The sequence below is a fragment of the Lissotriton helveticus genome, chromosome 8, assembly GCF_964261635.1.
Source record: "Lissotriton helveticus chromosome 8, aLisHel1.1, whole genome shotgun sequence".
In the NCBI taxonomy this organism is placed as follows: Eukaryota; Metazoa; Chordata; class Amphibia; order Caudata; family Salamandridae; genus Lissotriton; species Lissotriton helveticus.
Window position 1 is genome coordinate 602,580,792 of NC_136069.1, and position 21,297 is coordinate 602,602,088.

Genomic DNA, 21,297 nt, shown 5'->3' on the forward strand with positions numbered 1-21,297 from the left:
CAAGGAGTGTTTTTTCTCAACTCTCCTATGGGCCCAAGAAGGTAGAACACATTGAACTTGACGAAATGCACAGAATGACAGGCCCATTTCATTCCTCAAATGCAGTACCTGCCAACCTGACAGAATATACAGATTACAACAAAAATATACAATTATGGAAGCAGACACACAAACAAAATTTGCTTAGAAGACTCAGGATCCAGCTGTTCTGGTAAGACACACACATTCTCTGAGAGAAAAGGATAAGATAATGATTAGGTTGTCCCTTTTGCCAGATCTTTGCAAGTCAGAGTCAACAAAGGCATACATGACCTGTGAAAAACATTGTGAAAATTCACCAGCTGGATGAGCAGAATCAATAAGAGACAACTCACCTGCTCTTGAGTCTTGACACAGCTGTGGAAATCCAACTGGCCACAGACAGATAAATCGAAGAAAGTAGGAAGGCCAATAAGCAGAACAAAGCTAAACATAAATATCATTGCAAAAGAGAGTGGAGCAGTGCAGTTTATGCTCCACCCTTATACGTCACCATTATATAGTAATATACTTATATTTGACAATATATTCACTGTATGCTTTAACTTCATTAACATGCGTGGAGTATTTAAACGTATTAATGAACTGTAACCATTGTAAGGATTAAAGATTTATATGTGTGTACACTAATGTTCAGTTGAAACATGTAATCATGCCTTGTCTTATTCACGTTTTGCACTTATTCCTAAACCTATTTTGCACATGTAAAATCATGTATTTTAAATTCATATTAATAGCTCACTTCACTTACCCTGACTACATGTCTTATTTGTGGGAGAGTAGGATCTGCTTACTATGTTTACCCCTACTTTTAGCTGGTGTTTCACTGTTTCTCAACTTTAGTCTGGCTGAGGCCCTGCTATCCAGGACCCCAGCCTAGCTGCTTCCTCTCTAAAATGATTTCACGTACTTTAGGTACACTTTAGTTTGGTTACTGGAGTACCCTTGTGAGCCCCTAGTATATGGTACCTCAGGTACCAAGGGCATAGGTACCCCAGAGGCCTACCAGGGGCTGCAGCATGTATTATGCCACCCCTGAGGAGCCTTCCAAAATGACATCACATAATTGCTACTGCAGCCTGGGTAAGGTGGTGCTTGCACCCCGTACTAAGGTATAGGTTACCTATATCTACCTTTAATCACTGACAGATATAAACCTATTAGTCACTCCTATGGCAGGCCTTATCAATCCTGAAGGCAGAGTGCTTGGATTTGTGTGAGCAGGACCCCTCTGCAGCGTTCGGAGCCTATTCCTTGAAGCTGTTTTGTGATGCAGCCAGACCAAATACTCTTAAGTGCATTATAACATCGGGGTAAATGCTAACTTTGGAATGGCCGCATGGAAACATGTCATGTTTGGTGTCAAACACTTATGAATCCTACCCCCCCACCAGTCCTGGCAGCAGGGGTAGAATTCCCCCCTATAGAGGGAGAAGACATGTACACACTGGTCTGCTCGGTAATAGTTTAAACGAGCCCCAGCGTCACAAAATGGATGCTGCAGCCACAGACAGGCATCTGACCTCCTGCTGCTGGATGAAACTCCAGCAGAGGAGGCCTGGACAATAGGTTTCCTGTCACTTGGAGGTTTAACCGCCTCCCAGTCAGGCTTAAGTGTATTGGGGCTGGGTGGGTGCACTCTGAAAGTGCCAGAAAGTCTGCACTGCGGGCACATTTGGTGTCCATGTGCATAGTCCAGTTCAAACTGGTGGCAGGGACACTCAGCCCCTGCTCTGGTGCGAAACTAGAAAAAGTAAATGGGTGTAGCCACCCCTCTTTCCAAACCCTCCCATAGATGGGTCCCTAGAGTATATCCAACTCCTTTCTTGAGTATAGGTAAGGGACCCCTGGCAACAGGATTTTAGATTACACCTGGACGAAACACTGAAACTGAATCCTGGAACTTTGATGCTCTACTAAACACTAGAGGACAGAAGAACCACCCTTGGGGTCAAGGAGTGACTCCCCTGCTCAAGCAGGCACCAACAAAGCATTTGCTGGTCTGCATCTCTGAAGCTTCCGACAGACTCTGAAGTATCCGGAGCACAGGAAGAGAATTTCCAGACTTCTCTAAGGCCGACCCAAGTCCCCAGCAAAGCTGAGACCCGCAGCCCTCACAAGTGATGTGGAACCGGAACTCCTGGTAACCGTGCACATTTGCTAGTGCATTGACTTCCCAAGCTTTCCAGAAGTTGTGCTTTGGGTTACTTGTAGCCCAAGCCCCGAGCACTAGCTGCATTGAGGATTGTAAGCCTACAATTCACACGTGTTCAATGAGCCCGCTTCTTTCATTTCCGCTTGAGGCTCCTTAGCGATCCCTGGTCTGTTGACGGATGGGTCTCCACGTAGGCCATTCTTATTATTTTCCTTGGGCTTCTCTGGTTGCTCCAGACGTGCTCTGACTCTCCACCATGTGGTGAGTCCCTCAGACCTTGATGGTCTACACTGAAGCCTATCTCTGCTTTCTGCGTGGGTTGCTGTTGCCAAGGCTTGTTGGGTCCAATCCGGAAACCGACACCCCAGCACTCGACATCCTTTGTGGAACAGCCCGAATCCAGAACCTGGTTGTTGTCGACGCCTCCTGGTTCTCGTGGCTGAAGAATCAAGCTTCTTCTTCTTCACCTGTAATCACCCGACATCGGTGGGCACCCGCCTATTGTGCTCCCAGTCGCTGGCTAGTGACCCAGACTCTGTCCCCTCTGCTTTCAGGTTCTTCAAATCTCCGATCCAGGCATGGATCACTCTGGACACTTTCCACTTGGACACCAGCAGCACTTTGCAGCAGATCGCCATTGAAAACTACGACGAAACCCGACACGAAAAGACACCTATGCACCCGGCTTCCCCGGGTGAGATAACTCAAGTACTCCGGTGCTCCCGTGGTTGTTGACTCTAGGACCTCCTAGTTCTACAGGGGTTTGCTCCAATTACTCTTCTAAGTGTCCTTTATCTTTAATATTCCAACTGTGACTTTCCCAATAGAAGTTAATGGTGATTCGTGGCTGTGTTCACACACTGCACGCGTCCCCAGTGGGTCCCCTGTGTTACTACCTTAGGTGGTTCCTTGTGGCCCCAGCAGTTCTAAAGGCTCTAGGCCTTGTGTCTGTGCAAGTCGAGGTTCTTATACCACTTTATTGATATATGGTTTGGTACTCCCCTAGGGCTCAACGTATATTGTGCTAATTTACTGTGTGCTATTATTTTTTCCTTATGTACTTTTGCCTCTAGCCTCATAAAGAGACTAGAGGGATGTGTTTAGAATAAATACATATATTTTATATATATACCTGGTGTGGTTCTCCTTTCATTTGGTCATTCACAAGATTATAGACTGGTAAAACATGCTGCTTTAAATTCCTCCAAGACTTAGCCTGAAGTCTGCTCCCCACAGCTACCACTAGGATAGCTTTCTATAAAGGTTGTCTTTAACCTACCATCAATAAGGGGTCGTTTGGACTGGTGCAATGTGCCCACTAGACAGCATATGCCAGGCCAACTTCTCACATCATTTGAAATGCATTTAGCTTTGGCAGTGTGCCTTCTTTCTTTCTTTCTTTCTTTCTTTCTTTCTTTTTTTCTTTCTTTCTTTCTTTCTTTCTTTCTTTCTTTCTTTCTTTCTTTCTTTTTAGCTAGAGAAAGGTTTACTGTTTGTATTAAACTGCTGATATTGAGGCCTGGTGTGAAGAACTTGGAGAATTGATGATCAGAAGAAGCCTTCACACACAATGATGGCAAGATGTTCAAGGTTGCCGCTTACAGTCCGAATTTAGATGTGGAAGCATGTTACTAAGCATGGAGGACAAGCTCATGATAAGCTGCCTGAATAAGCTCAAGTCTTTTATGTAGATTTAGAAGGACCAAATCCTTGCAGAAATGGTTTGAGAAAGTATGAGCACATCAGGGATGAAAATGCAAATTGGGGAGTTAATTGGCAGCATTCGGAAATGAAGTGAGCTGGACAAGTGAGAAGGCAGATGGGCCAAAAAGAAAGATCTTTGATAGATAGAGACGGAAGGGGTTTCAAATTTCCAGCAGAGAGAGATGCCTGGTGGAGATTACATTCACTTACCTTGGAGTAGGAGTGATCTTGCTTTGTTTGCAAAGGATTCCCCTAATTTGCGAGAATCCAGTGGAGTGTATACCCAAGTATATCAATTTGTGAAATTTCACAGGTATTGTGGGTGAATTTGAACTCACTTTTAGACATTGTGGTATCGAGTGATTTGAGAGCAGACTGTAAGGTGGCTAAACAGTGGCTAGAGAAATAGCCCCAGAGAAGTGCGATATCTCACGCCCCTTTGTCTATGGTGAGGAAAGTGTATCAAGTGATTACCTTTTGAAAGAAAAGATACTAGCGAAGAATTGATTGGGGCTGAGCTATGGGACCTAGTAAATTAGAGGAAGCTTTCCATTGAAGAAAATTAATTTATGAGGGGGCTGATAGGGCTACCGGCAGCGACACTACTAATGCCTCTGTTCTATATGAATTTAGGACCCTAGTGTAATTTTCCTGATTCATGCCCATATATAGGTATAAATCACCCTATCCTTATATAGGCATAGAAATCATAACCATATTTAGACTTAGCCTATGCACTCCAAATATGGCATGGCTACTTCCACTAGTTCCGAAAATCCACAACCATTTCTTGGAAAAACCCGCCTTCAGCAGTCAGGGACTTCCCCTTGCTTGAATATTTATTTATCCAAGAACTCATGGAGTTTTCAAAGAAATGAGTCTTTGATGACGTTATTATGTCCAACCTTACGTCAAACTAGGCACCTTCAAGGTATAAATTTGCCCACACTTGCCCAGGCAAACACAGGGTGGTTTGGAGCAGTTCGACTACTTGCCCGACGCATCTCGCTGAAGCAAGTGCTGAAGGAAGCCGACCCTCCAGCAGACGCACTGAGTGAGACGCTGTCTTTTCTCTTGCCGAGAAATGCAGCTCCAGTGTTTCCAGGCTACCCTTGCAGGTTGCTGGGAAATCAAGTCCTGAGAGAGAGATACCAGACCTCCTTCATTCTAAACCAAGGTACGGAGCTGATTAGACCCTTAGAGAATTCTTGGATAGATTCTTGGCAAAGAATACTAAAACTAAGCTACACCTCACTTACTTCTTCCCTTGTACTAGACCTAGGTTAGGTACACCGGGGTAGGCGTATTTTAGAAGCACCAGTTGAGTACTTTTAGTCTTTATTTATTAATGTATGTGTTCTATGTATTTTATGGCTTAGAAACCATACCATGCTTTTACAGTATTTTTTTATAATACTCTTCGTACTGTATGCATTGTACTTTGCTACCAGTATTACGATTGTAGCTGTTCATTTCCTCTGCATGAGAAAGAAGACTGTTCAATAAATACCATTTTATTGAAAACGCCTGTCTCTCTATTTTCCCTGCACCTCTGGTGAAACGAAGCATGCACGATTGACTGAGTGAAATATCTATCTATTGTTTCCGCGACTCTAGAGATACATTTCTTCTTCTTGGGAAACAAAGTTGTCATGTTTATGCGGTTATCAGAAACAAATCCCTTCTTGTGTATTCGAGAAAGTTTCTAGTGATCTCTGAGCTAGCTGGCACTCACAATTAAGTCTAATATATTCGATAGAGACCTAGTAGACCTCAGTCCTACGTCACATCTATAGGATATATTATTCCAATGCGCAGAGTCTTTTGGGAATATAGGAACTACACTACACCTCTTTCCACGATCTAAACGTAAAACGGATAGAGTGTAGTGCAAACTTGAGACCTTTGCTCTTTTGGGTAAGGTTGTGAAGGATACAGGAGATGGATCATTACAGAGAAGCCCTTAAAGAAAAGATAGCATTAGATGAACTGCCAACCCTTCCCTGACTGCATTATGTGAAAGCATGGCTCCTTAAGTTTGGTTTAAGTGATTACATGGACAAGCCACAAACACTGTCCAAGAACTCCAAGAAACAATTGAAGCAGAAATATTAGAAGTATCAGTTGAATATACTGCATAGTAACGCGAGATTAGGTAGATTACCCACACAATTGTTAGAATCCAAGCTTTTTCCAGGGTTTGAGGAGTTGTTGGATGTTGTTTATCATCCTCTGGTAAGAACTGTGTATCTAAACATTTGTTATGGTAGCCTTCAAATTAAAGCTTATATAGCAAAATGGAATTCGGATCATAACGCTGAATCTCTTTGCACTCTATGCACTTTAGTAAATGCAGAAAGAGGAGGTGAGACTCAACTGTATGTAGGGAACGTTGGTGATATGCAAGGGGTGCATCAGCAGAGAGCTCCTGTGATGTTGGGTGGAAATGCTTAGCCACAACAGGACAGAGGTTGTGGTGTCCTGATTGATCCTATTACTGGGGTTGACCACATTGAGGAAATTGAAATCATGTCACTATTGTAACAAATTAGGCCACTGGAAGCAGGAATGTCATCTTTATACCAACAGAGTACTTAACAAAAATCAGGATCAAAATTCAGGGTTGGTGCAGACGCAGGTTAGCAACCTCGTACAGCCACAAAATGTGCCAAGACAAAGGATGCAATGTCCTAATATACAACAAGTTCCTCAAACTCTGACTCCTCAGCAAGATGTAAATGGTCCTAACTTTGATGGCAACAAGCTCCCAAATTTTAACCAGAATTCCTTTCAGAACCAAAACCCATTTCAGCAAATTCCAGTGTTCAACACGCTTGAGGGCTGTGGTTCAGATCTGTCACAACGACACTGCCTGGGGGGGGGGGAGAAAGATTGTGTGCTTGACGCAGTCTTAGAGGTAGACCAGAGTGGCCCATTTGTGGAAGGTGATGTGAATGACCATCCCTATCATTCTTGATTGACAATCGTGGTACCCGTTCCACTGTTAGAACAGCAAACTTTCCAAACCTGCCCCTCTATCCAAGTCATGGAAGTTGTAAATAAATAAATTACAAACCCTGTAGCAAGAGAAGTGCATGTTAAAACAGGGTCCCTTGAAGAGAGCCATCAATTTGTGGTGTGTGATTCTAGTCTTGTGAACCCTTTAGGACCCAATTTGCTGTGTAAACTAAATGGCACTATTTATTGCACACGAAAAGGTGTGGAGTTTCAGGATGTTGATTTCAAATTAGCATGTCAAGGGTCAACTATTGGACTGTACCCTTTGATGACAACTGATGATTTGCCACTAAATCTCAGAGATATGGTGAAGCCTGTAGTCTGAGACTTGGTGGTGTATTTATTATGGGTACTGTATCGATCCCCCTGTTTCTGACCCTTGTCTGGTTAATAATTAACTAGCAGCCATTCAACTGCACAGAAATCCGTTATCTGATTAGCCACACAACGGCACAGAAGCCCGTTATCTGATTAGGTCATAGCGCATGCCATCTCATTAGGCAAGCACTATTCCTCCAGCCCCCTAATAGGCATACTGTGTTCTCAAAACAAATCAAACCTACCACGACCTGGGAAATCCCCACAGCCATTGTTTTGATTTAGCCAAGAACTTCAGTAAAGAATGTGCGAACGACCAGTTCATATGACATCCTTATTGACGTATTTATGTCCATCCTTACGTCAATCCCGGCACCTTTCAGGTATAAATAATACCGACATTGCCTTAAGCAAACACACGAGGTGGTGACAAGATTGGAGCAGCGAGACTTGCCGAGGAGCCCAGCTGACAGCGAAGCCCACAGACGCTGCCCCTCCTTTCTGACGCGCTGAGAGAGAGACGCTGCCTTTTCTCCTGCCGAGAAATCCAGCTCCGGCGCTTCCAAGCAGCCCTCGCAGGCAGCTGCAATATCAAGACCTGAGATAGAGATACCAGCCCTCCAGCCTTCTAAACTCCCAGGTACTGAACTGAATCATCCTTTGTAGAGAATTCTTGAAGCAGACTCTTGGCAAAACAAACTTAACTTAAACTGCTACTTATCTACTCCCGCCACGTATTAGGCTTAGGTCAGGTACATTGGGGTAGGCGTAGTTAGAAGCACCAGTTGAGTACGATTAGTCAATGTATATATGTATGTATCTATTTTATCCATTTTAAGTATCATATGGCTAAGAAACCATATCAATGCTTATACAATATTATTTTATAATTCTGTTATTACTGTATGCACTTTACTTAACTCTAAGTATTGCGATAATAGCGATTCATTTCTCTTGTATGAGAAAAGAGACTGATCAATAAATAACATCTTTTTATTGAACACGCCCGTCTCTTCCTTTTCTCTACAATCTGGTGAAACTAAGAATGCACTGAACTGACTGAGTAAAATAAGTTGTCTTTTGTTTTCACACGACTCTAGAGATACACTCTTGATTAGGGGAGAGCAAAGTTGTCATGTTCTATGGTTGTCAGAAACTAAATCCCTTCTTGTCTATCCAGGGAAGTTAAACTCCTCCTTGTCTATTCGAGAAAGTTTCTAGTGAACTCTGAGCTAGCTGGCACACACATAACTTTAAGTCTAATATCGACAGTAGAAGACCTAGTTAACCTCTGTCCTACGTCTATACTATTGAAGATATTATTCCAATGCGCAGAGCCTATTGGGATGATAGGAACTACACTACATGGCGCCCAACGTGTTTGGATGGGCGATAAATCTAACGTAAGACATTAGAGTAACTCAGTCGTGCTTTTTCACACAGACCCCTTTTTCCCCATAATACTCCAAAGACGTCTGGAGTGGGTGAAAGGTTAAATCCGCCAAACTTAGTAGGAGGAGACTCCTATGTATGGTTCTTGGTTTATTCAACGTTGAAGGATACACTGTTCCAAAATATTGTGCATCTAATCTTTGTTTCCATAGAAACCTGATCTGCAAATAAACAAAATAACCTTCTTGACAGTAGAATGTCAGAAACTGAAGAAGAAAGGGAGACAGCTAATATAGCAGCTCAACTCCTAGCGGCTGACAATAGTCTCCAAGAGCAAGACCCGGATGCAATACTCATCCCGGTCAACATAAGAAAATCTATAACTTTAAAACTTATAGAAAATGGGCTGACACCGAGAGGTGGTACAGTCATATTCGTAATCGAGGCACACGAATATCGGCAGACAGAGGTATTCTATTCATTCTCTGCCCAACTCACGGGAACGTATCACTTACACCCGTGATGCACTGCTCGCCCGGAACCCTATAAAACATCCTCAATGCAAATATATTCCCAAGGAAGACACCCCCTTCGAAGGCTGCAACCTTTGTAACATACCCGAGCACACAGAAGATTCCCAAGGACTCCGCCTTGGCCTTCTGAACTGCAGATCCTTAGCAAAACACGCTCACGAAACATACCTGCTCATCCAGGACCGGATGTTAGACATTTTGTTCTTGACTGAAACATGGCTGACCCCACACACTGACTTCGACATGGTCAATGCAACACCCCCCGGTTACCAAATCTGCGGTCTTAACAGACCAATCGGGAGAGGTGGTGGCCTAGCCATAATCCACAAAAACCATCTTAAATGCAGAATAGAAGATGGAACCATCAAAGATTGTGAAATTTGCAACTTCACTATTCAGATCTCGCCATCTATCTCCCTCTCGGGAGTTTTAGTATACCGGCCGCCGGGCGCACTGGGAGAATTATCCAGTACCCTGATGGATTACATCTCACTTAAAACGATTTCAGTCTCGAACTTCCTCCTCCTAGGGGATTTTAACCTACACTTTCTGGATCCCGCGGACAATTCCGCATCCAACCTACTGGCTGACCTGAACACTGCCGATCTCCACCTCCAAAATACTAAAGCCACCCACGAGAAAGGCCATCTCCTGGATCCTATTCTCACCAACATTAAGAACATAAAGACACGGGACCCAACCCCTTTGCCTTGGACAGACCATATGCTGATCCCTATGCACTGGTCAATCAATCCCACCACTGTCACTAAACAGAAAACGAGGATACGCACCAGACGATGGTATAAGCTAGTACCAGAGGAATGGGAATCCATGCTGCGGGAAACCATGAGTCCCCTGCCCACGGACCCCAACTCCGCTGACAGAGAATTTAACGACTGGCTAGTTCTTCCCCTAGACAGTCTCGTTCCCCTTAACAGTACCCTAAGACACGTCAAACGGACCACTCCCGCTCCCTGGTACACACCCGCTCTCAACACCCTCAAGAAAGAGTGCAAAAAGTCCGAACGTTCTTGGAGGAGAAACAAATCGACACCGGAGAAAAGTGCCTACCAGTCATCCATGAAAGCATACAAACGAGCCCTCCGCGACGCAAAAAGTGCCTTTTATGAGGAAAAAATAAAGGGTTCCTCTTGCTCAGCTAAGGAGACATTCTCCATCCTTAAAGAACTCCTCCATGTCCCTGACCCCCCTCAGACACCCATGGACCCCAAAGCAGCGGAGGAAAAATGCGTAAAGCTGGCCGTCTTCTTTGACGAAAAAATCAAAAGAATCATCACCTCCCTTCCTGTCACTAAACCTGACATCATAATAAAATCCAAGGAGCCATTGCCGACACCCAATAAGCCACATCTAGCGGCTCTCGGCCCAGTCACAGAAGAGGAAGTGATGGCCGCACTCATTTCAACCAAGAGCTGAGCCCCCAGTGACCCAGTGCCTGTACGGTTCGTCAAAACCATCTCTCAGGCCATAGTTCCTCAATTGACAGCCTTTATTAACACCTCACTGGCACTGGGAGAAGTCCCCTCGAACTGGAAAGAGGCTATCGTCAAAGGACTCCTTAAAAAACCATCGCTAGATCCTGCCGACCTATCCAATTATAGACCCATCTCACTCCTCCCTTGGATAGGCAAGGTGGCAGAAAAATTAGCAAATAAAAAATTATCATACTTTCTGGAGTCAAACCATCTCCTCAATGACTCCCAGACGGCTTCAGACCAGGTCAGGGCACGGACACCGCCCTCCTGGCAGCAGTAGAAAAGACCAGGGAAATTATCGATACAGGAGGATCAGTGGCAGTGGTCCTCCTGGACCTGAGTGCGGCCTTCGACACGGTCAGTCACCAGGTCCTGACTCACCGTCTCGATAATATCGGGGTGAAAGACAGGGCACTAAAATGGCTCTCATCCTTTCTCTCCCGACGCTCCTTCCAAGTATGGGAAGGTGAAAGCCGCTCCCCCTCCATTCCCCTCCAGTGTGGCGTGCCTCAGGGCTCATCCCTGAGCCCCACGCTGTTTAACGTGTATATGGCCCCACTGGAGGAACTAGTGTCACCTTTTGGAGTATCTATAGTCAGCTACGCCGACGACACTCAGTTGGTGGTAACGCTCTCCCACCCCAGGCTAGAGCCCTCCAATCTCCACGACTGTCTAGCCAGTGTACATCAGTGGATGAGCAACTCTGCCTTGAAACTTAACGGCTCCAAGACAGAGATCCTGCTCCTAGGGCATAACACCACGAGCCTCCCCCCGAACATCTGGCCCGCCTGCATGGGTGAACCCCCCACCCCCAAGACTGAGGTCAAGAGTCTCGGAGTATGGCTAGAGACTGATCTCTCCTTTAGGACTCAGGCAAGAAAGACGGCCGGCATCTGCTACGGACTACTGAGATCATGCAGGAAGGTACTCCCCCTACTACCTTTCCAATCACGCCTCCTGCTGATCCAGGGCCTAATTTTATCGAGGCTGGATTACTGTAACGCCATATACCTAGGATCCCCAGAGGCCTCGCTCCAAACTCTTCAAAAAGCCCAAAATGCCGCAGCCCGACTCCTCACAAACACCCCGGCAAGAACATCTGCCAAGCCCGCCCTGAGGACACTGCATTGGCTCCCTATTAGGGAAAGAGTAACCTTCAAGGCCCTATGTCTGGCCCACAAGGTACTGCACAATGCTGGCCCTCCTATCCTTCGGAACTGGATCACTCCTTACCGACCCACAAGAGCGCTCCGCTCCGAACATGGGAACTTCATCACGGTCCCCAAGGTGAGGAAGGCCCGGTTCGGTGGCCGCCGCTTCTCGGTCAATACGGGAAAAAAATGGAACACACTGCCCCTGAGCCTCAGAACAGAACCAAACCTTCTAAGGTTTAGGAAGGCCCTCAAAACCCTACTCTTTCCCTGAGCCATCCTTCCCACTCCCGACTATCTTCCACTGGTGGTAATAGGTTCAGCGCTGGGATACCCCTGGGGGTGACTACGCGCTTTAGAAATCTATAAATAAATTTAGAAATCTATAAATAAATAAACTTTCCAGCAGCAAACGCTGTAACAAAGGACTTCCACTATTACAAAATAGAGGAACCTCCAAATGAGTACACTCCTTTCGAGGAGGTGGAAATACCACTCAAATACCAAGAGCACCTGCTCTGGTTTAATGGCGCCCTAAAACATAATAATCACATCACCAGGCTCGGTCCACTAGGTAGACCAGGAGCAACGTGGCCGGTCCTATCCGGATACACACCACATCCAGACATTGAAGAAATGTCTGCACCAGAACTTTTAGCACAGCTAAAACAACTAATTAAAATACACAGACAATTAGTCCAATATGTAATGCGGACTTCAACAGTCCAACCAGCTATTAAAATTCCACAGCTGATCCCTCACCAAGGGAACACAAATAAAATTACACCACAGAACATACAGTCCTGTCTAGGTAAAGTACCCGCAAAACGGGAACAAATTCCATTCTGGTTAGCACAAAAAATCACTCATATAGAGGCGGTATTTCCAGATACCACCCCGGTTGAGAAACACCGGATTCTGACTATCTGTCTTCCAATGGGAATCGCACCACATGTGGAGGACTGTGACACTTGGGGTACAGTCTTTGCTTCCATTTACACAAAAACACATGGTGTTCCATCCATGTCAGTAATACCAGATGTGCTAAAACAAATTCAAGATGAATACGGTCCAGAACCTGCTTTAACTCTTGGTATGAAATTACTAAAAAAGACTTCAAGCAGGTCTCGGCAATATTACTAGCCAATATAAAGGGAGAAGCAGCAAATGTGGCGATCCGCCAGAGGTTGAAAGAGACAGATATAGCAGACCAACCATTTGAAATTGCCAGAATCATAGAAAAATCCTATGAAGAACTAGGAAGAGATAGTTTGGGTGGAAAACCGGTGAAACCCCAACTAATTGAAAAACCTGAAAAAATATTTATTAAAAATAATCTAAACACTCAAAAAAAGAGCTGGGATGGAAATAAACAATCCACTCCTAAAGAAAAAAGATTCCAGTCCAGAGGAAGGTCTCCTCGGCGGAGAGAAAGATCTCCGGACCAAGGACACAAGTCTCCCCAAATGGAGCCCTCTGAGAAAAAATACAACCTTAGAAATAGGGATAATCTGAAAAAACCTGATACATATCAAGATATTGATACACGTCCCTCTCAATCTTTTCAGACTTCCTCGCAGAAATCGGAAAGGAGAGGATGATCAGAACACAGGGAAGAGCACGTCAAGTCCAAAGACAAGGAACCTGCTCATCAAAATAAAAAATTACAGTTTCCAAAAAAGAAGGTAGCCAGTATTAAAGTAATCAACCATGCCGAGAATACTGAGGACACAGCTGAAAAACGGAGAATGGGCTCAGACAATGCTAGACAGCGCAGCAGAAGTGAGCATAGCTCGCAAGATCCTTATGAATCATCTGGAGACAGTGGACACGAATGAATACATTCAGGTGGAAACTGCAGATACCAGAGTTAGCAAACCTCATAAAATATATGAAATAACATTGCGTATAGAGGGGGATAAGACTAGGAAAATAAGGGGTCTCTTTTGGGATAATCTCTCCAAGGGCTATGACATCCTTCTAGCTGAAAGAGACTGGCCACCAGAGTTTGTCAGGGAGTGCCCTCATGGCGAAGAAATAATTATGCCTGCCTTCTCAAATCATATTCCAATTCATAAAAAAATATACACTTGCAAGAAAGTGGGCAGTAGCCCAAGCTCCTGCATTATATAAAAACCATGTAGGATGGGATGAGGACTCTCCTCCTCACAAAATCCAGTTAAAATCACAACCTACTGCTCAGAGGCAGTACCCAATTAAGCAAGAAGCTAAAAAACGGGTAAAAGAGATCCTAGATCAACTTGAATACCAGGGGGTGATTGAAACTTGCACCTCACAAATGAATAATCCTTTGTTTCCTGTCTCCAAACCAAACAATTCATATCGTCTTGCTTTGGACTACAGACACCTTAACTCGTGTTGCAAAACCTTTGCAGTACAAAATTCGCATAGTGCTGCACTAATGAATAACATAGTGCGCAAAAAATACAAAACAACATTAGACATCTCTAATGGATTCTTCTCTCAAAATATAGCACCAGAGAGCAGATATTTGACCGCGTTCTCAATAAATGGCGCGCAAAAGAATTTCTGTTGTTTGCCCCAGGGGTTCAAGAACAGCCCAGGATTATTTTCAGCAAGAGTAACAGAGTTACTACAAATATATGATGATGAGGCATTATCTTATGTCGATGACATCTATCTAACAGATGATGACTTGGATACTCACTTGAAGAGAGTGAACACCATAATACTTGGGTTCGCAGCAGAGGGTTACAAATTCAACTTTAAAAAGTCAAGAATTGCCCATCTAACTGTCCTGTTTTTAGGATATGACCTATCAAGTGAAGGCAAAAGCCTGGCTGACAATTTCCTAGAGAAATGTGCTGTAATCCAAGCACCTAGAACACTAAAAAACTTACAATCAATTCTAGGTTTCCTAAATTTTGGAAGAACTTACATTATAAATTATGCAGAGAGAGTTAAACCTCTCTATGACCTTATAAAACCAGATTTTAAAAGAATCAATTGGACTCAAAAACACACAGAAATTTTGAGATCTTTACAAACAGATATGTTAATTAAAACAAAATTACAAACACGTGACAACACACGCAACCTTGTTATTCGAGTCATCCCAGGAAGATGCGGATTCACATACCTGACCTCTAATGAGGGAGAGAAGGTACCAATAGCATACAAATCACATTTGTACACAGAAGCTGAAAAAAGGTTCAGCATTAAGGAAAACATTGTTCATGCGGTTCAAACAGCTGTAGCAAAAGAAAAATACCAAGCCGACGGTAGACAGGTTACAGTCAGAATAGCAGAATCAGCTTTTGAGGCATTAACAACACCATGTAATTTACCAACAACGGCACTGAATCCAGAATGGATACAATGGGTAAATTCTGTTGCTACAGACAAAGTAAAATACTATTTTGACCCGGAAATGAAAGAATTAAAATATCTAGAATATGAGCGAGAATACCCTCTGCCAATCGACATTCTGCCTTTACGACAGTACGCCTGTGTAATATATACAGACGGTCATGCTCAACCCTCAGTTTGGGGAGAGCTGGCTTACAACGCCACATGCGAAATTGTAAAAGAAGTGTGGCGCGGAGGTAAATTAAGACCTCTACTTACAAAAACACACTCAGTGGAAAATAATTCAGAACAACAAACTGAAATAATAGCGTTAAAAATGGCGCTAGATAATGCCGATCGCGAATTCCCGACACTTATAGTGTGCGATTCGTATTACTGCGTCAAATCATACAATAACGATTTACAGAAATGGATTCAAAACGGTTACAAAGATGACACAGGTGCAACAATAAAGCAAAAAGCGCTTTGGGAACAAGTAGTTCTTTTACAGAAAGAACTACCAAAAACTCACGTGATACATTCACTGAGTCACCAGCGTGATGGCGTTCACGTTGCAGGGAATTCATTGGCTGAGACAGCCACAGCGGTAGCAACTAAATCGGCTTCCGTAGCTACAAAAAAGCGTGCAGTAAAATACATTGATGGGGAAACTGTGCTGGCAGTAAAAACGTCATCAAAAGGCGACTGCTCAGCGCTACCGATCAATTACCCACTCAATTATACATACATAATCGATGCAAACTCAGTCCCTTTTGCTCGAATCCCTGGAGTGGGGGATAGAGTAATTCCAAACACGGACAGGAGAGGCTTGTTAATAGCAGACGCACATATGGGTGAGGGTCTCAGACACCTTAAGCTAAAAGATTCTCTGGAAGAATTACAATCAGTGTACTGGTGGCCAGGCATGAGCCTGCATCATCACATTTTTGTAAAAAACTGCCCAGACTGCAATAGAGATCGCAGTGGCGAGAGAAACGGTTTAATACCATGGCGTTTCACTCCAGAAGTATCAAATCAACAAAAAATAAAAACCAGTATGAATAATGCGTCACATTAACATGTAAAGACTATTTTCACTTATATAGTAGACCCCAACTTTCGGCTGACGTCGGAACTGTTATACAAAGATTTGCGAGTCTAGAATGGCATATACGCTAGAAGCATGTTACGTTCTGACCAAAATCTTTCCTTTAGCTCTAAAAACAGCTTATGGGGGGTGCCTGGCCAGAATGAACATTGCATTGCGGGACTCTTCTCACTTCCTTCCTGAGGGAAACGGGATGGTGTAAAGAAAAAACCAAGGCATACAGCAATCTATAACAGCAAAGATATTAGGTTCAGGAGTTGGGTGGGTCAAACATTTAATAAGTGTCCAACGTAGTCTAAATAACCTGCCAAGAAATTCTCTGAAAGGACTCAGTCCGTACGAACTATTGTTTGGGACTAGAATGTTAATCCAGGACTTAGATAGTCAGACTTCAGTGGTTAAAGAAAAATGCTTTGATATCAAAGATCGCTTGGCTATTTTACAGGACTTAAATGAAACAAGAAAAGACCTGAGCAACATAAAGTTGAAACAGCAGCCAGCAACCACTGAAGAAAAACCACCTGTCCCAGCAAGGCCTGTCTGGATTCCAAAAGTCGGGGATCTGGTCAGAGAAAAGATCGCGGTAAAGAAGGAATTTGGGCCTTCTTACAGAAAAGCAGTTCCTGTCTTGTCCATCAACGGGACAAGATCAGTAGTACTACCGCCACTTGCTGGTAAAAAGGAGAACCGAGTCATATCCATCGACCTGGTTAAACCACAATCATGTGGCCGATAACAAATAGTAGGCCAAGTGGACTCCCAAGAAGTAGCAGAACACCAAAGTTTGCTACATCCACAGAGGTTCTAACTGAAAGACTGATCACATTTGGAAAATCTACAGTGAAACAACAAGGACTATGCAACAAAGCAATGGAACTTGAACCTCTTAAAACCCAAATCAAAGCTTTTCATCAAGAAACAACAACCTACGATGATGTAACTACAGAGTCTTCTAATGAAACAAAGCAAAAGCCAAAAGCAAAAAGTAATCCAGAAGCAATTGGAACAATTGACAGAACAGCATCCGGCTACTTCATCAACTTCGATGATTCTTCAGAAGGACAAAGCGAACCAGAAGTAAAGCCATCAACAAAAACTTTTCAAGACAAAGCAAAGGAACTTTTTCATCAACTAAAGAGAACCTATCTGACTTCTCCATGGATTGAAATTTGGGTGACATTAGGTGCATTTATCCTCATACTTTGGCTCATCATGGTACTATGCTTGGGACATTTCATTGAGGGAAAATATGCTAAAATGGACACAGCAAGCCAGAAAATCAACTTGGTCCTTAAACCACAGACATCTTCACACGTCAAGAAAAGAGAACTTTCTTCAGTGAACTTCACAGCCAATCCTATACCAGGCGGTGTAGCATGGGACAATACTGATTATGAAATCTATGGCCCGGTTGAAATCCTGAAGTATCCACACCAATTTAAGATCTCGTTAAGTGACTTTGTAAAACCTAGCACATTTGCTGATGATTGGGACTTTGAAAGTATAAATGATATGATGTCTGACCTAGTAATGTCTGCTAAATTTACAGAACATGATTATTTGCAGGGTTCATCTAATTATGATCAAATGTTCTGCTATAACCACTATGGTAACCATTATCTCCATAAATCTGCACAACCTAGAAATGTTTTAAATTATAACCAATGGGAACATTGTGCTACTCCACCAAAGGGTAGTTCCAAAACATTTTTTGATAAATATTCATACTTTTCAGGGTTTAACACAAGTAATGCAGAAACATTTTATTTCAAATTGTCAAATAAGACAGGTATGAAGACCATGCTTACCAACACAAAATTGATATATTCAGATTCATTTTTTGAGCAAATGAATACATTTGGTTTTGACTTCTGGAACAGTAACATTGAAACAAAAACTGTTTGGGGTACAAAAGATTGGCAAGGACAAGGTATAGAATCATTGTTCAGAGCCTGCATGATCCCAGAACAAATTATATTTTTGAATGACACTATTCAACAAACTACCTGTCTTGGCTTAGCCAAAATCAAAGACTTAAACAAACCGTCTATTCCAAAGCCAACAACGAATAGTAATAACTCTATAGATATTGAGATAGACGTGAACCATATTTTAAACCAAAACAGAACACATCCTGATTGGAAACAATGGTTGATCTGGCCCACAGACACAAATAACTGTCAAGACAGATTCCTGAACAAAATACAGGGGTTCAAATTGACCAGGCCAGACCCTAAATATTCCCAAAGACAACATCCAGGGATAGTAACTACTTACAGTGTGGGCAAGCTCTGCCTTCAATGGCTACAAACATCCACACTGGCAGAAATTAAGCAACACCTAACTTTACTTCAAGAAGGTGCTGACTTGCGTGATTTCATTATGGGACCACGCAAACAACGTCAAAAACGTTTCATAGCGGCCTCTATATATGCAGCTTACAATGAAGTTTGGAAAGTAACTCAAATTGAGACAGCAGAAAAAATACGGGAAATTGACCGTATTAATTTGGAAAAATCACTTTCTGTTGTGGACAATGGGTTAATGACTCTGTCCTCCAGAATATATTCACTGGACAGTATTGTATCTTCAGCAATCGATATAATATCGCAAGACTTACTGATGTTACAACACGGTCAGTCCCAATTGCGTTGTATTGTACAACTTGGCTGGACGTTACAAAATCTGCGTTCAGGCTATGTGCCTTGGCGTTTAATCAACACAACGTCACTATTTAATATCTTTAACCTTACTGATAAACAAATCAGTTTGGCACAGAAGGGTGCTGACTATACAATTCTGAGCATTGAAAAACTTGAGAGATTACCATTGACAATGTCAGAACGACCTGTCATTGAATGGATAATACATGGGATAATAAATATTCCGATAACAACTTTCCAGTTTCAATACTGCCAAAAATATATACAGGCAGGCCAGTATGAAAGGTTGGGTAAAGGATACATTAAGTCAACATGGAACTTGCCCTATACACACGCATGTGTTAGTAATAAAGGACAAAGTGTGTTCCTTAGTGGCAATAATTGTGAAAGGTCACTAAGCGGTACACTTCTGTGTCAGGGTATTAGTTTGCATGGAGCATGTGAAGGGAACTCAAATAACCTTTCATGCCACCAGCTAGGCACACCTGCAACACAAATAGAACCATTCTTTAAGAGACTCTCGAATGGGAGTTACATTCTAATTGTAGATCGCAGATGTTGCAGTCTGCTGCCCGGAAAACCTTATCTCATAACCGTGACTACGAAGGTCATGTGCTGTGAACGAGTATTGTACCCGAACGATGCCCGAGACAGGGAGGCAAGGTTGTGGCCCAGTTTGAAAATGTATTCTATTCGAATTGATACTTTAAGCAGAATGAAGACAGTGCTCCTACAGACGCCAACCATGTTATTGTCATCAAAAGAAACATATGATCTCCAAGTTGCAAGGACAACGGCTGAGATTCATTCACTGTTATCAACCAATTCCCCCATACATTTCGCAGAAATACTGAGCGAAATCTTAAATATTTCTGATACAAGCGGAATCGCGAGTGTATTTAAGACAGTGTTTTCAGGAGCTTTAACCCCATTCAAAGCCATCTTGGGTATTTTTCCTGATTTTGTCCATTATATCTTTGGCGGACTTCCTCTCCTTTTGGGACTAGTGGCAGGCATCCTATTTTTGATCCTGTTACTTCGCTATGGCAAACCACGTCACAGACAAGACACCAGCGATAATGGAAGAAACAATCCGAGCTATTGGCTACCGGGACCGCATAACTAAAGTCCTTGGACTAGCACGGCTACGAGATTTGAACATGACTTGGTTTCTTTCATTCAGACCGATGTGGCAAAGTTGTGTTATGCCTGTATTAAGGTGCTTGCTATGCGGCAAAAAATGCGTGTTGGACACCTGTCTGACACTACAATCGGATGTGCCAATGGACGCAGAGACTTTGTTGGGTCCGGTAACGGCTCATGCATTGTGCTGTCCCCAGCGGCTACCAATCCTGATGACGGCATTCGTGGAGACTTCAGCACTACGATTGAAGAGTTGTGAAGTTCAAGATGAAAGCAGCATCGATCAGGTACAACCTTCTGTCAGCTATGCAGATCGAAACATCAATGAAGGCAATCATGCTCATGAATGCATGTTACAAAATTTACCCGAGTTAGTGGAACTTTCACAAGAAGCAGTTGACAGTTTTTTCGAAAGTCTCAACAATATGATGTTTTCACCAGAGCAGAAAGAATGACTTTGAACAAACTAGCACACGGCGTTCCATACACCCTGTATTTGGCCTTCAACTTTGAAAATAAAGCAATAAGAAATTTTCTCACCAGTTTTTACAGAGAGCGAGACATTTTTTCCCCTTCCATTCCAAAATATTTACGAATTTTTTGGGACACTCATCTTCTGCTTAAAGTAAGACTATTCTTAGAGAACAACATTTCTATATTTAGCTACTCAAGACACATTAGCTACCCTCTAGCATGTTCACGAGTATTATGAATTTGTGATGAGATGGTCTCGACTTTTTCTTCTGTATTAAGAGCCATTTCATGTGTAATTTCCGCATTTCATTCATGCTTATTTCAAAATATGCGTTTAGATTTAGCATTTATTATACTGCTTGAAGTGCATATAGTAACTATACTCATCTTTTCGTGTATTTCTCATTTCCAAATTTCATTATGCAAATGATTGTATTTTGGGGTGGTTCGGTATACACATGCACTACTAGTATGTTTACTATGCCTAGACTTGTAAATATGGACATAGACTACGTGGAGTGGGTGTGGTGTATTTATTATGGGTACTGTATCGATCCCCCTGTTTCTGACCCTTGTCTGGTTAATAATTAACTAGCAGCCATTCAACTGCACAGAAATCCGTTATCTGATTAGCCACACAACGGCACAGAAGCCCGTTATCTGATTAGGTCATAGCGCATGCCATCTCATTAGGCAAGCACTATTCCTCCAGCCCCCTAATAGGCATACGGCGTTCTCAAAACAAATCAAACCTACCACGATCTGGGAAATCC